Genomic DNA, 23,450 nt, shown 5'->3' with positions numbered 1-23,450 from the left:
AACATGAAGAACAAACTACGATAAAAGCTAATAATAATTACAAAATAATCCAATCGGACAAAATAGTTTTTAAAAAATTTTTACCGTGAAAGCATTGTGTTTTGATAAAAAAAAAACATTACCAAAATGAGAAATATTTAATTTCATGCAATTATGCTAATTTACGAAATTCTGTCAGGTCTCAGAATCCAGATCTCACCGCAGGATACACTTCTTATAATTAAAATTATTTTCCATGAACTTAGGAAGGAACCACTCAGACTCTGTGTTAAGCAACTTTAATATCTAAAAACTCGGAATTGCCACCACAGTCCTCCTGTATGGTTACGTTGTGAAAACTGAGCAACAGAACAATAGGCTAGCTTCTCAGAGTAGCGCGACCATACACGGCGATAGAAAAAGTGCTTAAAAAATAATATGACAATATTCATACGGACGTGCTAAAGAAACATGTGCCCAATGGCAAAAGTAGACATCAATTAATTCAAGATTATGCAATGAATGAAATGTCCTGAAGCAAGTGTGCGCGCGCGTGTGCATGTTTGGCTAACAGATGGGACATCTGTGATACATTGCGGGCAAGATTCTGTGATTTAAAAAATCTCAACACAATTGTATTCCTGTGAGTGTGTAGATTCGTAACATAGATGCTTATAACTGTTTAGTATGTTATCAATGAATGCATTGGTAAGGTTATGCAATTAACGAAAATGAATGACTAAACTACTTCTAAACGACCGTATTCATGTAACTCAACGGACAGAACAATGCGTTTCACGATCAGCTAATAGTTAACGCACCACCTTGGGATGTCAACCCTTTTCTAAACACAAAGATAACTTTTTGGAACAATCTAATTAGTCCAGATATGCGCGTTATGTGTGTGTTGAACACACAGCGCTCTCACATGCACCGACACTCTATCTTGGCTGCCCCGTCAGGCTCTCTCTACTGCTGGGGTGGTTGTTGAGTCGGCACGATGCTCACGTTGTCCGCGGTGCCCGTGCTGGCAGGGATGATGGGTCCGGCTCAGTCTGCGTCAATGTGCGCGATGATCCCGTTGTCAGATAGCGCTCACAGCTCGTCCACTGACTGCAACGCTGTTGTCTCACTGCTCCGCGCTCTCTCGGTGGACACGCTCGGTCCTTGTCAGCAGCTACCTGCTTCGCTCGGGCACCCTGGGTGCCTCCTCCGTGATGTGAGCTACTGCAGGGAGCTGGGACTCAATGTAGAATAAAACCTTCAGCGATACTTCGTCTGTCAGCACCGAACTTACACTCGGCAACACATCGCCCCTCTCCTCTGCAAGGCTTGACACCCATGGTTGATTTCGAGGGCCATCCCCGGAGCTTGCCATTGCAAGACTCGCCACTGTTGATCCTTGTAGACTCGAACTTTGCTGGTGTGAGCTCGGGGTTCAGAGTCAGCACGTCCGCTGGGCTGCAGCGCTGTCCGTCTCTTAGTGCTCTCCGCCCTTCTTCCAAGAGGGCTCCTGCTGTGAGCTGCTTGTCGCCGCTCCTCACTCACTCCCAAAACTCATAAATTGTATGAGCACACCTCTTAGCTTCTCAGAACTCTTATAGCTTAGTACAATACAACTTAACGAAGTCTTCAACTCTGCAAGCGACTCAATACATGAGGGTAAATGTAGAATAAAACTTTCAGCGATCCTCTGTCAGCGCTGAACTCAAAACTCAGCAACACAATGCCCCTCTCCTCTGCAAGACTCGTCACGCATGGTTCATTTCGAAGACCATACCCCGGAGCTTGCCACTCGCATTACTGATTTGCGTGCTTTGGCTTCTTCATTATATCCGAAAATCTCCCACCTCGGCTCGTCTTCTCACAAAGGACCGGAATTTCTTGGATTTCGCTCCTCGGCCTGTGATTGTGACCGTGTGTCAGGTGTACGTGTGTGTCTGTCCTAATTTATTGAACTAATTTCATAAATCACATCAAGGTCTGGCACCTCTCTCTTCCTCCAGCCATCTGTGGAAAACAGATGCTTTCAATTGCCCCTAAGTGATTACTGTTTTACAACTTTGCACAGCAATTAACCTGCAAATGTATTTTGTGTGGGCGAGGCAGCGGTGGGGGTTGTTTGCCTTTTGTTGCCTCGAGGGACTAGTTCGCAGGTATGCGTCACTGCATATTTTTTATAACTCGCTGAACCCATATATATGTGTAATGCGGGCGTAAGCGACCTTCCGGATGTGACGTCACGAGGAGGCGGAGCCAGGTGACGTGGGTGAAAGGTTGGGGTCCTTAAGCGGGTAAACCGGAAAGAGGAGTCAGTCGGGTTGTGAATGGAAAAGGGTGACGCCACGAGGGCGAATGAGAGGAGGGGGGCACCGCCGGCGAGCGGGAGCCGACCCCAGAGTACAGCCAGGAAGGCTGTGTGTTAGAGGCAGCGGTGTGGCTGCAGAGAGTCGCAGGAGCGACGAAGAGAGAGAAGAGTACAGCCAGGAAGGCTGTGTGTTAGAGGCAGCGGTGTGGCTGCAGAGTCGCAGGAGCGACGAAGAGAGAGAGACAGCACGAGTCTGTCAGAGCGCTGCGGAGTAAGCAAGAGCGAGAAGAGCAGCAGCGATTACAGCCAAGGGGGCTGAGAGTGAGTAACAGCAGCGGAGCTGCTATGAGGCTGCAAGAGCGACAAAGAACAGCAGCGGGGCTGCTGATGGTGACTGGAGTGACATCGGAACCAGCACTGAGAGAATAAGAGAGACAGCCGTGTGGGAATGCAGTACGGACCAAATAAAGGACACTGAGCCAGAGATCGTGGTCAAGTCTATTATTACACTGGTGTCAGAAGTGAAACGGCTTGTCAAGACGGCTCGGAAGAAAGAATATTCCTGTGCCATCATCTGCTACATCATCCGACTTACGATTGAGACAGATGGCGCAGCTGGAGACCTGGAAAATCGTGCTGGCGAAACCGTGTGAGCTCACCACGCCGACGACGGCAGTGGGGAGAGCCGATGGTGGTCTGCAGGCCGACGCCTTGCCTGCGCTGCCAGCGCCATCTGCCACGCGGCACGAAGACGCCATCTTGGGCGTGGCAGGGGAGAAACGGCGGGAAGCCGCCATCTTGTCTTCACCGCGGCGGGGAGACGCCGCCATCTTCAACATCGCGGCGGAGAGGCAGCCTTGCGCTGCCATCTGGAGGTGCCGCGGGGAGAGCAGCCTGCTGTGAGCTGCTGTTTTGCGAGGGGGAGCTGCGAGGAGAGGACGACGACGCTACAGCTGCTGGGGCGGGAGCTCTCCCGTCCTGGCTCGGGTGCGTGACAACGGAGCAGTCAAGTCGCCGAACGAGTTCTGCGAGACGACTCAAGTTGCCGCCCTGCCGTCCTCTTCTTGCTGCAGCCCCGGGCGGGTCGTAACGATACGCAACCGGCCTTTACACACACCTCACCCATCTTTCGAGGGCCGGGTGGGGGCGATTTTGTTTTCTCTCATGACTCGACTGTGCGGAGCGCGGTTCGGACTGTGAGTATGTCTGTGTAATAACGATGAACGCGCTATCTGCTTGTTGCTCGGTGTCAATTAAAGTGTGTACGTGTGTTGAGAATGGACGGAGAGTATGCTGTGCTTGCTGAGTGTTAAATTGTGTGTGTGCGCTGCGGTGTGGAGTTGTTATATTGATGGCGAAGTTAATTATTAACTCGGGAGCGTCGGGTATCTTGCGCTGTATCATCTCGTGGGTTACCTTGTGCGATGTCCTTAATTGGAAAATATATATATTTTTTTTGGTGTATTGTGCTGCGAGGTGCTATGTGCGATGTGGTTGTTGCAAGAGAGAGAATATTTGTGTTGTTGCTGCAATGTTACGACTGGATTAATGGTGTGTTGGTTACCTGCAGATCGGTTTGCTATTGTGCTTAAATGTGCGCGTGTGATCGCGATATGCTGACTGTATGTGCTGTTACACCGTTCTGTACGGTTATGGGGTGCGATGCATTGATTGACTATTGGGATTGGGATGTTATTAATTGTGCGTACCTGTTTGGAAATTGGTAACAAATTCGAGGGGGACCCTATTATTTGGTCGTATGGATGTTATGTACACGCGATTTTGTGTATATTATGGGTAACGGCGCTTTGTGAGAGAGAGAGCGCGCTTTGAGGGTGCGTGATGACGCCGTTGTGGGTGTCTCAAAGGTTAATGCTAATGGGACCGTAATTGGCGCCAAGTTGCGTCGCGTATTCGGTTGGTCGCATGCAGCCACGAGTTGCTTTGCGAGTTGGGTTGTGTAACCAATGTGGTTGGTAAAATATTGGTTAAAAATTCCCCGATATGACTGTTGCGCGCAGCAAGCTGGGGCTGTGCGTCTATCGTTGTTGGGATTGTTACAATAAGACGGGGGAAGCAATTTGTGACCCCCAGCAAAGGGAAGCTGGGGTGCACGAATGGAGAAAACTGGCCACGTGTTCGCACGTTGGGCCGCCATTTTGCGCACACGCGGGGTATGGCGTCGATGCGCTTTGCGGAAAGGGCCGCCATTTTGAGTGCGCGCGAGATATTGCGCGAACGCGCTGGGCGAAGGGGGCCGCCATTTTGAGCGCGCGGGAAAAACCTCGGTGGGGCAAATATTCCATCTGTTATGCCTGCCATTGTTGATTGGGTGATGCACGAGTGGTGGTCACGTCGGCCTATGGCTGATGGCTGACCTGACAGCCCGGGGCGAAACCTCCGTGGTATGTCTTAAACTAATGGGCCGTGTGCTCATATGGCTCGGGGAGTCATGGTTCAGTTGTGCGGTGGCAGACTGAACCTGGTGTGCCGGGGGCTCATGGGTTTTGGGTTAGGGCGTTATTGTCTCTATGAGAACATTACCCCGTGGGGGGGGTCGTTGATATCTGGCCTTGCCGAGGGATTGATCTTCCCTTGGCTATGAAGCACATTTCAAAGATTGATGGAGCTCGTCTGACGGGGTTGCAGTGGCAGACGTGTCTTATATATTTGGACGATATCATTGTCTTCAGCCGCACATTTGAGGAACATTTAACACGGCTGGAGACAGTGTTCACGAGGATGCGCTCTGCCAATTTAAAATTTAAACCAAAGAAATGCCACCTACTGCAACGGTCCGTCCGTTATCTGGGGCACATTGTGAGTGCTGAGGGGGTGTCCACGGATCCGGAAAAGACGGCGTGCGTCCGGGATTGGCCGACTCCGGCCACCGTGGGGGATGTTCGGCGGTTTTTGGGATTTGCCTCGTATTACCGAAGATTTGTGCCGGGTTTTGCGACGATTGCGAGGCCCTTGCATCTCCTTACGGGTAAAGGACGGAAATTTGTTTGGGGACAGCCGGAAGAGGCGGCCTTTCGGAGTCTGCGTGATCTATTGGCTACGGCTCCGACATTGGATTATCCCGATTTTGATCGCCCTTTCAGTCTTGATACGGACGCGAGTGACACAGGTAATGGGGCGGTATTATCACAGTCTAAAGGGGGCGTAGAGCGCGTCGTGGCGTATGGTAGCCGAGTCTTGTCGCCTGCGGAAACACGCTACTGTGTCACTCGTAGAGAACTTTTGGCGGTTGGTTTTTCCTACGGCAATTTCGACCGTACCTTTACGGTCGTTCTTTTATTGTGGGTACGGATCATGCGGCCTTGCAATATGCACTTAAAATGGACCAGCCATCGGGACAGTGGGCACGTTGGTTGGACACGCTACAGGCATTTTCCTTCCAAATTCAACATCGGAAGGGAGTGCGCCATGCGAACGCTGACGCACTTTCCAGATTACCAGGGCGCGCCCCTTGTAAATGTGCATCGGGGACGCATAGGTGTTCGCCGATTCTAAACCCCCCTCAGCCGCTTACGTTGGCCGTCGAGAAGTCGGATACTCCGATGGAACCGGGACCGACTGACGGGGTTTTGAATCTGCCGCGGTCTGTCTGGATTCGGGAACAAATGATGGATGAGTTGTTGTTGTCCATGCGGAAGCGGTCTATGAGGGACAATGGGAGTCCGAGTACGGCTGTGGGGCCGCGAACCGCTCTCCGAGATGGTCTGCTTATGTGGCGAGAAGGGTTCCAGGAAAGCTGGCGTGTGGTGCTACCAACGTCCTCGCGATTCGAGTTGATGAGAACTCTCCATTGTGACACACTATTGCATTTAGGGGTGCAGAAGACTTTGTTGACGTTGCAACGTCATTATTTTTGGCAAGGCTGGTGTGTGTCCATCGCTGATGGGATAGTAAGGGAGGAGCATGGCCGAGTGCTGCTCATCCCCGAAATGGCACTAGCTGAGAGTATGGTAAATGGATGTTGCCGTGGGTTGACGACCACGGTGAGGGTTACGGCGAATTAAACGTTACCGCTGGGGAGCGTGGCTCTCTCCACGCGAGGGTGTGCGATTAGGGGTTGTTGGTTTGTTGAGAGTGACTGTGGGTACATGCTGTGTACGTCTGAGGTCTGTGCTGGTCCTCAAGGGAGGACTGCTGGTGGGTAAGAGCAGACATTTTTTTGTTGTTGTTGTTTTCACGTGTAAATAATATTGCTGTTAAAATGTAAATACTGGGGCGTCCATCGCGGTTATTTGGGTAATTATTGGGGTTTTCTTAAGCGGCCCGGAATTACATCATCTCCACTATCCTGGGGCCGGGTGGCTGTCGTGTACGACATGCGGATGTGCGTTGTTGTGCTTTGTGCTGTTGTTGTTCTTGTTGTTATATTACATGCTTAGTGTCCTTTAAGGAGGAAGGTCGGTTCACCGCATTACGCTTTGGTATTGTTCAGCCGAGGTCGGCTGGGTTTTTTCTATGGGGGAGGGTGGTGTAATGCGGGCGTAAGCGACCTTCCGGATGTGACGTCACGAGGAGGCGGAGCCAGGTGACGTGGGTGAAAGGTTGGGGTCCTTAAGCGGGTAAACCGGAAAGAGGAGTCAGTCGGGTTGTGAATGGAAAAGGGTGAGGCCACGAGGGCGAATGAGAGGAGGGGGGCACCGCCGGCGAGCGGGAGCCGACCCCAGAGTACAGCCAGGAAGGCTGTGTGTTAGAGGCAGCGGTGTGGCTGCAGAGAGTCGCAGGAGCGACGAAGAGAGAGAAGAGTACAGCCAGGAAGGCTGTGTGTTAGAGGCAGCGGTGTGGCTGCAGAGTCGCAGGAGCGACGAAGAGAGAGAGACAGCACGAGTCTGTCAGAGCGCTGCGGAGTAAGCAAGAGCGAGAAGAGCAGCAGCGATTACAGCCAAGGGGGCTGAGAGTGAGTAACAGCAGCGGAGCTGCTGTGGGGCTGCAAGAGCGACAAAGAACAGCAGCGGGGCTGCTGATGGTGACTGGAGTGACATCGGAACCAGCACTGAGAGAATAAGAGAGACAGCCGTGTGGGAATGCAGTACGGACCAAATAAAGGACACTGAGCCAGAGATCGTGGTCAAGTCTTTTATTACATATGTAAGGAAATATATTACATTAAAATAGACAATATCACTATTAATGTAAAATTTTGGAAAAGGCATATATACAACAGTATGTACAAACAGCTGCGTTTTGAGGCGTGATTTTAAAAGTCAAACAGACTTAGAATCCCTAGTGGACCGAGAAAGGGGATTTTATAATCGTGAGGCCTGGATGCAGAAGGCTCTATCTCCTATAGAACATAGTCTTGTCTTTGGAATGATGAGTAGACCAGAATCAGCATATATTTTTCGCAGTGGTATATAAAACGTGAGCAGATCGGCGAGATATTTAGGAACCAGTCCATTCAAGGCCAAAAACGTGAGAAAATAATCTTGAAGTTGTTTCTGTACTTTACAGGGAGCCAGTGCAGAGACGAAAGAATAGCTATATTGTCATACGATTAGATCTGATTAAAACCCGGGCAACTGAGTTTTGAATATATTATAATCTAACGCTAGTAATCAAGGCGTTACAGTAATCCAACCTAGATGAAATGAAAGCATGCACCAGCTGCTCATCATCAGGAAGGGACAGCATAGGTCTTAATCAAGCCATGTTGCATAAATTAAAAAACTGATTTTAGTGACATTTATACGTGGGCCTCAAATGTCAAACTGGAGTCTAGGGTAAACGTTTCTGACCACAGAGGAGAACCAAATTATAGTCCAGTCTATGGCTATACTAAAACCATCAAATATGTAGTGCCATAAGAGGGGAGGGGCTGCTGGGGGCTCTGGGACCGAGGCAGATAAGCCCTTGGCGCCACCAACGGGTGGGGGGGGGGGCTGTGTGTGCTCTGTGGGATATCTGGGGGCACACACAACCCCACCCCTCGTTGGGGAAGAGGCATAACAGGGCAGCTCCCTGGACGATCGGGGCCAGTTGTAGCTCAAGACCCAATACCCAAGACCAGCCATCTTAGGACCCTGGACCCCCTCGTCCCGCGTCTCCTTGTAAGGGCCGGGACGCTGTGAGGGCCAGTGGTGGGACTCTGGAACTCCCGGCTCTACGTCCTTGTAAGGGCGAGTTCCGAGGAAGCCAGAGTCCAGACCCGCACCTTGGCTCGGTCGGGTCAGATTATCCTCCCCTAGGGTAATTGTAGCCGGAGGACCCAGAGCGTAGCCAGAGTAGTGTATCTAGGCTGTGTACCTAGCAGAGGTGGGACAAAGTCATTGTTATGCAAGTCCAAGTCGAGTCGCAAGTCATCAAATTCATGACTCGAGTCTGACTCGAGTCCAAGTCACATGACTCGAGTCCACATCTCATAGGTGGGACAAAGTCATTGTTATGCAAGTCCAAGTCGAGTCGCAAGTCATCAAATTCATGACTCGAGTCTGACTCGAGTCCAAGTCACATGACTCGAGTCCACACCTCTGGTACCTAGGCTGTGTACCTAGGCTGTAACAGAGTATCAGGACTGTTGGAGTGTTGTATTGTAATAAGGAAGTTACCTCTACAAGTGTCTCCGGAACCCATTACAAATGTATGCACTTGATATGGAGAGCCCAACAACATCTCTTCTTATCAAAATTAAAGAAAGTGTCGGTGCATCCACAACTGAACATCAGCAAGACAACGTGATAGTATTGATAAAGATCGTAATGATAGGTGACAAAATAAATATACGAGAGTGGGTACGAAAATAACTTCATCTCTCATTAAATCTAACCTAAAAAATTTTGAAACCTGCATGAAAAATGCACGCATCCTTGATAAATACCCATGGTTTTCGTGGTTACACAGTCTCCCTCATATCAACACACGTTTGATGTCATTTAACGAGGGCGTGTATGCCGACACATGTACAAGTCCTTGTCAGCAATCGCTTCACCGTTTTTCGACTGCCTCCTTCACGTCCTTGTCATCTGAAAAGTACTGCTCATACAATGACTGCATCATTCAGTTTGGCCAAAGAGGTGGTAGCAAGAGAGTACAACGTCTGGGCTGCTCGGGGGATGGGGCAACATAGACCATCCAAACGATGTGGTTGCAGCAATGGTCGTGCGCAGGCAAGGGTGTGGTTTTTGCTTTGTCAAGCAGAGGTGGAAGTAACAAAAACATCATCCATTGGAAATAAATTACATGGAATTTCAATGGAACAAGACATCCTTTAAATTAGATATAAAAAAACGGAATTCCCCCCCAGGATTTTATTCCAATGAATGTTTTATTTCGTTTTTAATTAAGTGTCATTTTATTAAATGGCACTTAATTTATTATTCAATTTGCATTACTTACACATGCCCTGATGGGGACTCGCTCTCTGTATGGGTCGTTTGAGTTCATTTAATGTCTCAGTGTTTAGAAATAACTCAAAAATTAATTGTGGGACCCTTTGGTAAAAATCAACAACCAGAATACCTGTCTCCAGAACGCAGTGACCATGCCGTTTACAATTGACGGTTCCTTTTTTATGAGGATCATTTATGGTGCAACTCCGTTTATAGACGCTTGATTTCTGTTTTGAAATGGTGCACCCATGTCTCGTCTCCTGTGACTATGTCCAAGAGAAACGCTTCATCTTAAAAACGATTCAGTAGTTATTACAGCATTATGCTTGTTTACCCAGGAAAGCCTTACTGAATCTCAACTCTTTTTCAGGAGGGCCCTGTCAAGTTTTCACAGTCAAGGGGATGTTGCTATGTGTGATCACATTTGAGTCAGTTGCACTGAAAATGTTTGCTTCCTTCTCACTCAACCACCCTTCAGAAAAGTATATGGATGAGCAGGGTATTTTAACCCGTCCATTTTGCGGGCCATTCCCTGATTGGGTCAAACAATCCACGCCTGAAAATGTCAACTTGTCAACTTATTTTGCTGCCAGATGTTTGGCTTGATCCGTACTATAGTTCCAGAACCTTCAGCGCATATTGCAATGACACAAAGGCTTGCTACAGGACCGAAATGTCTCTCATGGTAGCACAAACTTAGCCTAAGGGCACCGTTACATTTGCATGAAGTTTATGTTGGGACGATCCAAGCCCAAGCATGTTTTATGGAGATATGATTCAATCATCAGCTTTTCTTTGGCTTGTGGTTGGATAATGTGCTTGAATTATTTAGTTTCACTGCTATCTGTAGTTATGGATTAATGCAATTCATTTTAATTATGGGAATAAGATAGATTTATATGAAAGTAGAAGCTATGGGGTAATCTTCATGAGATTGGTGCACTCTTTATCCTGCATCCACTGACATGTGAAAGTGAAGTCATGTGTTTTACCCCCCACTATGGACGTTCAGCCTAAACAGCCCAGTCAAAGCAGCTTTGGTTTTTATAAACGTGGTGTCGACTCGGTACAATGTGTCAACCATAACAATAAATTACTATCAATTATATGTACTGTATTGAGACAGAGATTATGGCATTATTAGTCTCATAATTGAATGAATGCAAAGTCTTTACTGCAGTCACTTTGTTAGCAACATTATTTTACGGCTAATACAAAATTACGCAAAAAATTTAACAACGAAGAAATACTGAATTTATGCAAAGACTGTCATGATAGATTAGGCTAACGTGAAAGGGGTTGCTGTTGCACAGATTGGGTTTAAATGGATCAGTGCCTTTGAGTTTTTAGTTATTTTAGTATTAAAGTGCTATTATATACTAGCCTTTTGCCCGTCCTAGGACGGAAGCTGTAATATTTACGTAAAGAAACGTCTGCGTAGAGTTATGTATTTTAGTAACTTTCAGTAAAGAAACGTCCCATGTAAAGCAAATTTGCGTAAAAAAATGTCTTGCTTGTGATAGTAATGCCGGGGGGAGGGCTCTATTTACGGTAACGTCACGTACGGATGTAGCACTGTGCTCCGTAGATTTATTTTTGACCGTCACTTTCTGTAAAGAAACGTCATATTTTAAAAACAGGACCCTGCGGGGTGGGCTGGTAGGAATAATACTAATACCGGTACAGGGATATCGACCACACACACACGCGCACACACGCACACACACACGCACATACGCGCACACACGCACATACACGTACACGCGCGCACACACACCACACGCACACACACACACGTACACACACATGCACGCACGCACGCACACACGTAATGAAGTTGTGTTGCTACGCTTCCAGTTCGCCGTGAATAACGATCCGAAGCCCAATAGCGCCCATTCATCACGCCGCTCGAGTGGGCCGGACACGCACACACGCACGCACACACACACGCACACAGTCACACATATACACACACGCACGCACACACGCACACACAGACACGCACACACACGCGCATACACACGCACACGCACGCAAACACACACGCACACACACACACACACGCGCATACACACACGCACACACACACTCACACATATACACACACACGCACGCACACACACGCGCAAACACACGCACACACGCACCTCTCACCTGCAAGGCAGCGGTCGCCGCTTCTCCCACATCTCTCGTCGCGGCAGCTGTAGCGATGGTGCATGTTTGTTTTTATCATCAATTCCTCCTCCTCCACCCCTCCCCGCCACTGTTCACCCACCAGAATAAATGAGTTCGCCCATAGTCAGTCGATCAATAATAGGTGGATTATTACATCGCAGCAGGATAAGGGCGTAGGGGGGGGGGGCGACGGCTTGGGGTTGGCGTTCATCCAGCAGTGGATTTATCACGGCTGCGACCCCGCGTCACCGCGATCCTCGTGTCCTCCCCTAGGTCGACTCAGCCTAAAATGGCACACCGGGATTGGTGGCACAGACGTCTTGGCACACTCACGAAGCCTGCCGCACTAGGCCTCGCGAAGCCTGCTGCACTAGGCCTCGCGAAGCCTTCTGCACTAGGCCTCGCGAAGCCTTCTCTGCAGTAGGCCTCGCAATGCCTTCTCTGCAGTAGGCCTCGCGAAGCCTGCCGCACTAGGCCTCGCGAAGCCTTCTCTGCAGTAGGCCTCGCGAAGCCTTCCCTGCAGTAGGCCTCGCGAAGCCTTCTCTGCAGTAGGCCTCGCGAAGCCTTCTCTGCAGTAGGCCTCGCGATGCCTTCTCTGCAGTAGGCCTCGCGAAGCCTGCGCACTAGGCCTCGCGAAGCCTCTGCAGTAGACCTAGCGAAGCCTTCTGCACTAGGCCTCGCAAAGCCTTCTCTGCAGTAGGCCTCGCGAAGCCTTCCCTGCAGTAGGCCTCGCGAAGCCTTCTCTGCAGTAGGCCTCGCGATGCCTTTTCCGCAGTAGGCCTCGCAAAGCCTGCCGCACTAGGCCTCGCGAAGCCTGCCGCACTAGGCCTCGCGCCGTGCTTTTCGTGCACAAATAAGGCGATTAAATGTATCTCGTCTCTGTGTTAATAAATGTATCTTGTCTCTGTGTTAAAAAAACGTGCTGCGTTTCAGTAAAGTAAATTTGAAGCGAAGTTTAAAGTTTCGCCGTGAGGTGCCGGAAGCGACGGCCATCTTGTTTAATTCACAGATCGCAGGGGAAGCGGGCGGCCATCTTGTCGGACAGGGTCATGCCAAGTGTTTGCAGTCGGGGGCGATGTTGATACACGGACGGACGGACGGACACATTAATCTATTGGTGGTCTGGTCCACTTCGTTCCTACCAGTAACAGGACCCTGCGGGGTGGGCTGGTAGGAATAATACTTAGTACCGGTACAGGGATATCGACCGGGTATAGAGGAGTTAAAGAAAAAATTACTGTATTCTAGTGTAACGTTAATTAAAAGTGTTTGTTTTGACAAGAAACGCTGTGAGATTTAAAGACCCCCCAACACCACCCTCAACACCACCCCTCCCACCAGCCCTCACCACCACCCAACCCCACCACCACCACCCCACCACCCCCCACCACCACCTTCTGCACTAGGCCTCGCGAAGCCTGCCGCACTAGGCCTCGCGAAGCCTACTGCACTAGGCCTCGCGAAGCCTTCTCTGCAGTAGACTTAGCGAAGCCTTCTGCACTAGGCCTCGCGAAGCCTCTGCAGTAGGCCTCGCGAAGCCGCGCTTTTCGTGCACAAATAAGGCGATTAAATGTATCTCGTCTCTGTGTTAATAAGCCTGCCGCACTAGGCCTTGCGAAGCCTGCCGCACTAGGCCTCGCGCCGTGCTTTTCGTGCACAAATAAGGCGATTAAATGTATCTCGTCTCTGTGTTAATAAATGTTTCTTGTCTCTGTGTTAAAAAAACGTGCTGCGTTTCAGTAAAGTAATTTTTTTTTTAAACGTGCTGCGTTTCAGTAAAGTAATTTTGAAGCGAAGTTTAAAGTTTCGCCGTGAGGCGCCGGAAGCGACGGCCATCTTGTTTAGTTGACATCGCAGGGGGAGCGGGCGGCCATCTTGTCGGACAGGGTCATGCCAAGTGTTTGCAGTAGGGGGCGATGTTGATACACGGACGGACGGACGGACAGTCGGACGGACGGACACATTAATCTATTGGTGGTCTGGCCCACTTCGTTCCTACCAGTATAATATCTTTTCACTCGACCTTCTTCTGCGTGAGTGTAAAAATCCACCCGCTCATGATTATTTTATTATTAATGACGGGGGGGGGTGGCATGTGGAGTGACGTCACTCGCGTTTCACACATTTCTGGGCTATTATAGTAGTAATTTCTATGGGAAAAGCTTCGTTCAGCAGTCGATAGATCATGGATGATGATGCCTTAAAATCAAATTCTTCATCACGAAAATAATAAAGAAAAGCGGATGTAATAGACCTAGGAGAAGATAGAGAACACTTGATGTCAATGATGATAACCCTAAAATAATGAAGTCGATGCTGGGGTGTACAAAGCTGACGTGATCGCTCCACTAACAGAAAAACAAAATACTTTTGCATATAACTGTCGCCGATATATTCATGAAAACAAGACTATTCTGCGGACTGCCATCCAGTAAGAAAACTTCCCTGTCTGTGAATTAACATGAGTTGTCTTGTTTAGTTATGTAACAATCCTGGTTCTGCAACGAGCTGATCCATTCCAATTTCCTTACTAAATTAAAGACAAGCCACAGTGCGATTATGGTCATGAAACCAAAACTATATAGATCGTTTAGTAAACCCCTTTAATCTGCGTTCTGTCAATGGAAGAATATAAAAACGACACGAACTCTCTCCTGAAGCTCCCTGGTGGCTAGCAGACCTCGACAATGGTATTTAGTTCGTGAACATAGTCATACACAAAAATAAAATTACATTCATGTGTAATTAACGCCAAACATTTACAAATTTGGATATTAAAAGACTTACTGAAAATTAACAAAAAAATGTAAATATAATAACACTTCAAAAATCTATGTTACAATTCATTTCCTCATCACCATGAAGAAGAAATGGAAAGCTCCAGGTTCGCTGGATGTGGAAAGCTCAAGAGATTAATGAGAAAATAGATATTTACACACTTAATTGGTATGTGGAAGGCTGAAGAAGTAATTTACATGCATGTAGTGTGAACCCAGAACGCCGTAACTGTACAGTGCACAGTTTAATGAACACACGAACAGTGTTGACGATGCATTTGTTTTATTCATAGCTTGAAAGAATGTTCTGGTAGCTTTCTACCATGACGAATTAGAGCGCTGAAAGTGTTTGCTGTCATTGTAAAGCAGAGGTGGGACAAAGTCATTGTTATGCAAGTCCAAGTCGAGTCGCAAGTCATCAAATTCATGACTCGAGTCTGACTCGAGTCCAAGTCACATGACTCGAGTCCACATCTCATAGGTGGGACAAAGTCATTGTTATGCAAGTCCAAGTCGAGTCGCAAGTCATCAAATTCATGACTCGAGTCTGACTCGAGTCCAAGTCACATGACTCGAGTCCACACCTCTGTTGTAAAGTAATCTTCTAGAAGGCACAATTGAAACGTGCTTCCTTAAATGAGCAACATTCATATGATGCTTATTAATTCATTTGGTCTTTTTTCTGGAATCGTCATGCCTGGGCGTAATGTATTCAATATTCAATACATACATCAACCCTTTTTCTTACTCAATAAGTTTACCATTTATTTAGCGAATGCTTTTGCACGTGACTGCCATATGGTTACAGCGCCAGATATCCATGAAAAATTAATGTTTGTCAATGTTATATGTGAGTGGACTCAGCTCACGAAGCCACAGAGCCATGTGAAAGCCTCCTCTTTCAGCACGTGAAGGACAGCCAGTCCATCCAGCACGCCCTGACCGACTTCACAGCTGGAGACGATGTGTGCATCAATGAACTGACTCGCATACGCAACGAGGAAACAGGTTATTCTTAATCTTACACATCCTCCTCTTATTTAACCATACTTCACCATCATCCTGGTTGTGCGGGTTGGTTGGTAAAAGCATGAGGCATGGACATGGGAGCAGAAAATAAAATAAAACAATTGATTTTGCCATGAGATGGCAGTATCACAAAGGACTGAATCCATAAAAGCAGAGCTTTGGGTGTTATATCTTTATTATGCGTGATGGGTTTTCTCCTGGATGTCCCATTTTCTATCCCATGTCAAAAATTCATTATAAAATTGCTCAAACATTCTCTATTAAGGAACCCTTCCTCACGTGAGCAGAAAGTTACTGAGGTTTTCTTAAACAGTACATGATTACATAAACACACACATGAGTAATCGGTGTTTTGACATTGGGAGTTAAGGAAGAGCTTAGCATAGACAAGCGTCAGGCGAGGTGCACCTTGAGGCCATGTGAAGCATCGAAGGCTCGCTGGGTTGAATATTCGAGAAGAGTGGCAGATGCACCACCTGGGCTCTCAAATGTGTCACCTCTCCCAGCCACATGTAAACATGCAAACGTACCACCCCAACCCCACGACCGCCCACCCCTCCCCAGCCCCACGTACCTGGAGAGCCCCACCCTCACCTGGGTGCTCGCAAATAAAAGTGCGTGCATCGCTGCGATCTTCACATCAGCGGCTCCAGATTCGACCTTCCAGTTGCTCACGGATCACCAACGACTTCAGCCATGGTAGGGAATACACTCATTGCACCATCATGACAGTCAAAGATGCCTGGCATTGCCTTTCACACACACGCACGTTTTGTTCGTGAGCACCTATTAAATAGTAAAATATGATATATTCGTCTGAAAAAGTATTCTATATATTTTGCGTGCAGAGACAAACACGTTCTCAATGATGACGCTATTATTTTTGCGTTACTTATTAAGGTTGTTAAACGATTAACCATACATTTTAAAAACGGCTTTGGACGCTATTATCCATACCAAAGCGATGGAATCGATAATCAAATCCAGTGCAGACGAACGTGGAAGACTTTTTTCAATTGTTAATGGCATGTTGATTATTTGTATCTTCATAAGCCACTGTCAACCCACAAGATAAGATAAGGAGCGCTGCAGCTCATGGCTCCAGACATTCCACTGTATTCTGAAGTATTCTGAAATAAATATACCTCTGTTAGTCTTTCCAATAACATACTCAAACGTTGACTTGACGCAATGACCAATATGCAGTGTTGCAGCTCTGTATGATAAAATAATGTTAAGATTCTGAAAGTGTTGTTTGTGATTTGTTTTGAAAAACAGGACTGGGAATCATTGGCGCACGCTAATTTCGAAGCAATTGACATGGTGAGTTAAAGCAGTTGCATCTGTATCCTCTTTTTGCATCTCATTACACCTATGCACTTTGTCCACCTATCTCATCTTGCTACATCTTATATTTCACTTGTATATATCTCGTGTTATCTTACTTAGGAGTTTACGAATTGAAAGGGAGGGCACGTAAAGATATGTTCTGCTTAGAGTCCCCAATTGGCTAGCACCTCTGCTCTTATGTGCCGTGTTTAGCTCTGCTGCTCTATAAGCATTAAAGACTGAAGCTACTCACTCTTCTCGTGCCCAAGCCGTGGCACCTAGCCACGAGATGGATGTCTCAGTTCATCTCCCTCGTGTTTACCTGAGGCAGTTGAAATGCAGCCTCAAAGAGGTGCGATTTCCACACAGCAAGTTCATACTTCCTGTTGCGTATCGCTAGGGCATGGCCCTCACAAGTCAGTAGGACCCTTCAGCTACTGTGAGACTTGTACCCCTGATCAGTGCCAGCACTCACCTCTGCACCAGCTGATATGATGATCATGAGACTCATTATTCATGCCCAAAGTCTCACGTCGTCTCAAGATGATTCCAGCAGGCTCCTCCATTGCCGTGATTGACTAATTCCGTTTATGAGTGGTACATGTACAAGCCTTAAGTCAGTCAACTGCTGGATGAGATCCTCTTCATGCCTTGTGGATTGTGGGTTATCTGACCATACTTCACCACAATGATAATTTTGAGTTGAAGGTGGTGAGCGTAGACACGGGGACATTAAGGTAAAAACGCCATCACTCACAGTTCTGCGATATACCGATCCACCAATGAACAGCACACAAGCTAATTTACATCACTGACATATCCGTGGTAGATCACAGACACGTTTTCTCCCTTGGATGTGAATTTGTTGCTAGTCTTGACCACGAGCCACCTTCCCATTAATTTGCACCAGCACTCACAAAGCTGCCATTAACGAGCAAGGCAATGTTTCCTCCTCATTCTGTGGAAACAGGACAACGACGGCTTCATTTCGTTTGCCGACTACCATGACTTCTTGGAAATGAACGGTGTGGATCAAGACTGCACCAGTGTGGACAAAAACCAAGATGGCAAGATCTCTTTCGAAGGTGTGTGGCCATGGTCTACGGAAGATCTTGGCACAGGGTTGTTACCTTCTTTTTCTTGGTTCTTTCGGTAAAGTCACGTAGAAGGGAAGTAATAAAATAATAAAAATAAAACATAATAAAACAATTCTCACGACGTTTCGGCCACAACGCAAGCAGCCATCCTCAGGCGAAGAATGAAACACCCCAAGCTTGGATCGTATATTTAAGCTGGGTTAGAGAGGGGGGAGGTGGGAAGAAGAGCGCCTAAACAAAATAATTTGCATATCAAGAGGAATTCAGCATATGGAAAATGCGTAGGAGGTGGGCGGGGGGGGTTCCAAATCAATACTATGCCCGTGCATTATGCAGGATTAGCAGCATCAAAGGGGGGGGGGAAGGGGGGGAGCATTAACAAAGGAAAGGAATGTTAATAGTATGTAGCTGTAGTTACTAAACAACCACGTAAAAAACTACAGTATAAACTGCATGACAAACTAAAGTATAAACTACATAGCATCATCAGTAAACTTACTATACTCTACAATAAGCTGAGTTACTAACAGTAAGTAATACATGAAAAATTCTACGTTGTAAAAAATTATATAATATGCTTCCATCTAAACTTTATTCTCTTACATCACACGCGTCTATACCGTACTATATACTTCCATAGGCAAAACCAACATTAAATTACATACTGTATTGCTATAAACCACCCTATACCTTATACATTTTTAATATAACACTATGTATTATTCTACCCACCCTAATGTGTATCAAAATGGTTTATTACGTCCTTCCAGTGATTGCTAAGCCAGAATCCATCTTCTCGGTTAAAATTGTCTCTGTGTTTGTAAATGTGGATCGCCTCATGTACGAATCTCTCATGATAGCCAGATGGCTTGCAGAGAACCTCTGTCTTGGAGAAGTCAATGTCATGTGAGCCCACTGAGTTGTAACAGTGATCTGCCACGGCTGAGGTGTTTGTCCTACAGTGTTTCAGGTCAGCTTTATGTTCACGGATGCGGTCTGAGACATGTCGTTTGGTTTCCCCAATGTAACTGCTACCACAGAGGCAACTTAGTTTGTAGACACCAGGGTACTGTATGTCTGGAACCACATCTTTTACAGACGGTACCAGATCACGGATTTTATGTACTGTGTTGAATCGGACCTGGATCTTGTGTTTAATCAGGATTTTGGAGATCTTTTTTGTGACCCCAGCAATGTAGGGTAAGGTGATGGTCTTGAAAGGCTCCTCAACAGGATCCTTCTTGGTGGTTGGAGTGATGGCTTTGCGGATTGTGTAGTCGGAGTAACCATTAGCCTTAAGAGCTTGGCGTACGTGTTTGAGTTCACTGGAAATGTGTTCATGGTCGGAGATGCATTGGGCTCTATGATATAGAGTCTTGATGAGGGAATTCTTCTGGGATGGATGGTGGTGGGAATCCGGTTTTAGATAAGCATCCGTGTGGGTGGCTTTCCTGTAGACAGAGTGGCTCATTGAACCATCAGGTCTCCTTTTGATTAGGACATCCAAAAAGGGTAGCTTGCCATCATTTTCGACTTCCATGGTGAATCTGATGGCTGGGTGTATGGAATTGATATGGTCGAGAAATTGGTCTAGAGCAGGCCGGCCATGTGGCCAGATGACAAAAGTGTCGTCTACGTACCTCTTCCATAAGGTCGGGCGTAGAGTGGCAGTCTGGATGGCGTCCTTGTTTAAAAGGGGCATACACAAACTCAGGAGGACATGATATAGAACAAGCCAAGGGAAAGACATTTATGTATGAACAATGATGACACGTATTTACATAGAACATCTTCCACGCTCTCTCTTGAACTGGAATGTCTTCCCAATAACGTTCATTCTTGTTTCACTTGTGGGAGGAAATTGGAGTACCCAGCTAAATCACGCATACAAGAGAACAGCAGTGAAATGTGCACAGACGTACATTTGAGAATCCATTGCTCTACTACCATCTCCCGGAAACCTATAGTTAGGAAATTCATCACATTGTTATTTACATTCAAGTGAAAATTTTGTTTATTCTCATGTGACATTCAGCACATAACCACCGCATTATAAGGAAATTCAAGGTCGAATTATGGTTATTTTACAGATGGTGTAACAAGGTCGGATATGAGATCATGCGAACATCTAGTTAGGCCTTGCACAAATAGGTTGCTGGACCAAAACAAAGTACAAACTGCTTGAAACATTACGGACTCCTATACTCTTCTTTAGAAGTACGCGAATGTGTGTAACATTTTCAGTACATTCAGGTAGGGTGGGGTTATTCACACAAAGGGGTGGGCATCGATCAGTGACGGGCACTTCCTGTAATAATTTTTGTGTATATGCTGCTAACCTATTTCTTCCCAGAATTTGCGATTTGCGGTTTGAAATAACTTATATGCGGCTAAATGGTTGGACATGCGACCTTCTGTATACCATCTGCGCTGCTCGACAAGCAGCTGCCTCGTGTGGCGCATTGTGGGTTACGTGACTCTGCGGTCTCCGCTACGCCATTTTGCTTTGTACACCCTTATTTGGAACACATCTACCTCAGAAAGCGAGGGAACCCTCTACGTATGCCATCCATTTGAAGTTACATTTCTCTCCCATGCCAGAGTTCTCTGAATTCTACAAGAAGGACTCTGACCAGCAGAAGGAGAAGCTGAAGCTGAAAAAGTGAACTCCAAGGACATGGCTGCGGGGTGAAAGGGTTGCTCTTAGTTTGTTAAGCTTCCACTCCTTGCTTCTTAATCATCATGACGAGTGTCAACCTTACTACTAAGTATTAGGCATGTAATGATGTATTGATTCATTCAAATTAATTTGTACTCTCGCATCCATGCCACCAATCGGTCGTGCAAGAATCAGTCATTTAAGTGTTATTGCATATTGTATGCAAACATTACCTTCGTGCTGAGCAAATTAAATTGTGACATGTCTCCGAATCATAGACAGTAATCTTGACATGCCTAATAAACAAGGTACTGCTACTATTCACAGCTATTACTACTATACCTGACACTACTGCTAATTAGCACTACCACTAAGGCTCCATTGAAATGTGCTTTTAGTAAAAAGGCATTTCAATATTTTAAATGTACTGTGCTGCACGACATACTGGCACCAATATTGCAAATAGCACAATGACACAAACTCCAACGAGGCATAATGCATCCATCCACTATGAAATAAACACCTTGTGCATTGGCTCAGTGCAGTACACGTACTCACAAAACCAGTAACAAATCACTCTTGAAAACTACTTTCAAAATGCTGGACGTGACTTGGTAACCTGAAGAGCAGCAGTGTACAGAATGCTAACCCGGTTCTGTCAGCAAATGCAGCCCAGCGCTCTTGAGGGGGTTTGCCACGTGCAATGATTACAGAGAAATTAACGCTGAATGAGGTTTTTCATGTGCATTGAAATAAACCCTCCCTTGCTCAAATTAAATCTGACTATCCCTTGTTCATGTGAATACGTGAGTGTGTGTGTAAGCATGCGTTTGCCTGTTTGTCGTCGTGCAGCGGTTAGCACGCTGGGCTATGAACCCGGATACACGAGTTCGATTCCCGCTCACGACCAACATAAGTGACGATTAAGTAAATCGGTCCAGGGCCTCACCTAGGTCGACTCAGCCTCAAATGAGTACCTGATGCAATGTGTAAACATCGCTACTGAGGAGACAAAGGCAGCCGGGCGTGGTGCTTGCCACCAAACCCCTCGTGTGCCGTGCAGGCCCTCATAGGCGCTCGCTAACAGAACTTGCCCCAACAGTCTGTTTTTCAACATCTACGTGTGCGCACTCGTTTCGGTCCAGCTTCTAGATGTAATATCGTTGAGGACTCTTGGACGCCGGGGTTGGAGGCACACGTATTTATTCCGCGTCAGTTGGCACAATCACGGACATACAACATTGGAGGGGGTATCGGCCCCCTCACCCGGCTAGCTGGGGATACACTTGCTAGCTATGCCTAACCTACCTCCTAGTCCTCCACTAACGGGCTAGGGGAGGCTATCTGGCCCGACACTGGTAAGTCGGGCTTACGGTACCCGGAGTCCCAGAGCACTGGCTCTGGCTCTCGGGACCACGCCGCTGGCTCGGTCCTGTGCGGCCCTGATAAGGGTGGCGATCCAGGGGAGTCCAGGGCCCTATCTAGACGATCTTCGGTCTTCACTGGTTTAGCTTAACATATCTCCCCGAGCCCTCCGACTCATCCCCTTTTATACCAAACCCCCCGCTGAGGGGTGGGGCCCCGGGGGATCCCAGCTCCGAGTCAGCCCCCCAGGCTGCCCGATGCGGACGTCGCTGGGAGCACCTGCCCGTGCACGGACATAGCCACGCCCACTGTGTTTCTTTCCCATCTGATCCCATTGTATACAGCCCCTCCGTAACACCCCTACATATACATAGGGTCGCACACACGACGGTTATCCTCAGCAGGGGTCTTTGGGAAACAATTGAGATAAACAGACACTGTCCCCTTCATATATTCGTCTCTTCACGTAAAAAGCAGTACTATTCGTTACACAGCCCATCAGCCCCACGGCGTTCTGGGAGTGTCATAATTTTAGCAGCATTGATTGCAGCAAAGTAGAGTCAAACTTGGCTGAATCAATACTGGTGGACTTCAATATATTCTTGGAAAGTACCCTATCTTTAAGGTATGGGTACAATTAAGATATGGGTATTAATTACTCATGGACCCAGTGTTGCAACTACCTATTTCAACGGGGATATGCAAGATACGTGTGGGCCCCCTCCTTTTTCCCGACTAATTTTAACTCAAATAGCTACGAATGTTTTTAACCCGTATGCAGTAATATCTAGGCTATAATACTAATTATTATAGTTGCATGGTGTATTGAGTTGAGTGGAAGACATTCTCACAGTGACAGTATTAATACAAAGGTTTCAAGGTACAATACTCAACATTAAGTTATCATGTATCTTGCTTTCATGCACAGGTCAGTTGCTAAAAAAAACCTGCTGTTCAGTAACAAACACCAGGAGCGCGACTGTGGTGCCACGACCACGGAGCAACTCCGCAAGCGCCGCAACTCCGTCCCGGCCCCCGCACTAAACACACACCCGCACGCAGCGCACCCACGTAGTGTCCTGGCAGGGGGTTGCCTGGCACATCGGGTTTTAATACGAAGGGCCCCTAGGGGGAGAGTCCCACAGTTTCCCGGTGCCATTAGATTGGCCGACCCCCACAGGACAGGTTACATTACCGCGCCCCTAAATTGGCTTGAAATTGTATGGGCGCAAAACAGAAAAGATCCCCTGGGCCAACCGCAATGAGTTACTCACAACATTGGGGGGAGAACAATGGGTGGGAGGCATAGAGAGCGGACCCGAAGACGCGAACTACTGGGCACGGGAAGACTAGAAATACTGGGCACGGGAGAACTTCTGAGGGCGCTGG

The 23,450-nt window shown here is 47.3% G+C and overlaps 1 long non-coding RNA gene across 1 annotated transcript; it reads left to right on the top strand.

The window, feature by feature from the left end:
- Positions 1 to 3,092: 3,092 nt before the first annotated feature.
- Positions 3,093 to 21,474, top strand: LOC144718893 (uncharacterized). The gene is made up of 5 exons (XR_013585491.1): positions 3,093 to 3,483; positions 16,176 to 16,310; positions 16,890 to 16,934; positions 17,911 to 18,025; positions 20,639 to 21,474. It is a non-coding gene; the product is annotated as an uncharacterized LOC144718893 (long non-coding RNA).
- The last annotated feature ends 1,976 nt before the right edge of the window (positions 21,475 to 23,450 follow it).

The sequence above is a fragment of the Lampetra planeri genome, chromosome 5, assembly GCF_965212315.1.
Source record: "Lampetra planeri chromosome 5, kcLamPlan1.2.h2, whole genome shotgun sequence".
Classification (NCBI taxonomy): Eukaryota; Metazoa; Chordata; class Hyperoartia; order Petromyzontiformes; family Petromyzontidae; genus Lampetra; species Lampetra planeri.
This window is presented reverse-complemented; position numbering and strand designations above follow the sequence as displayed.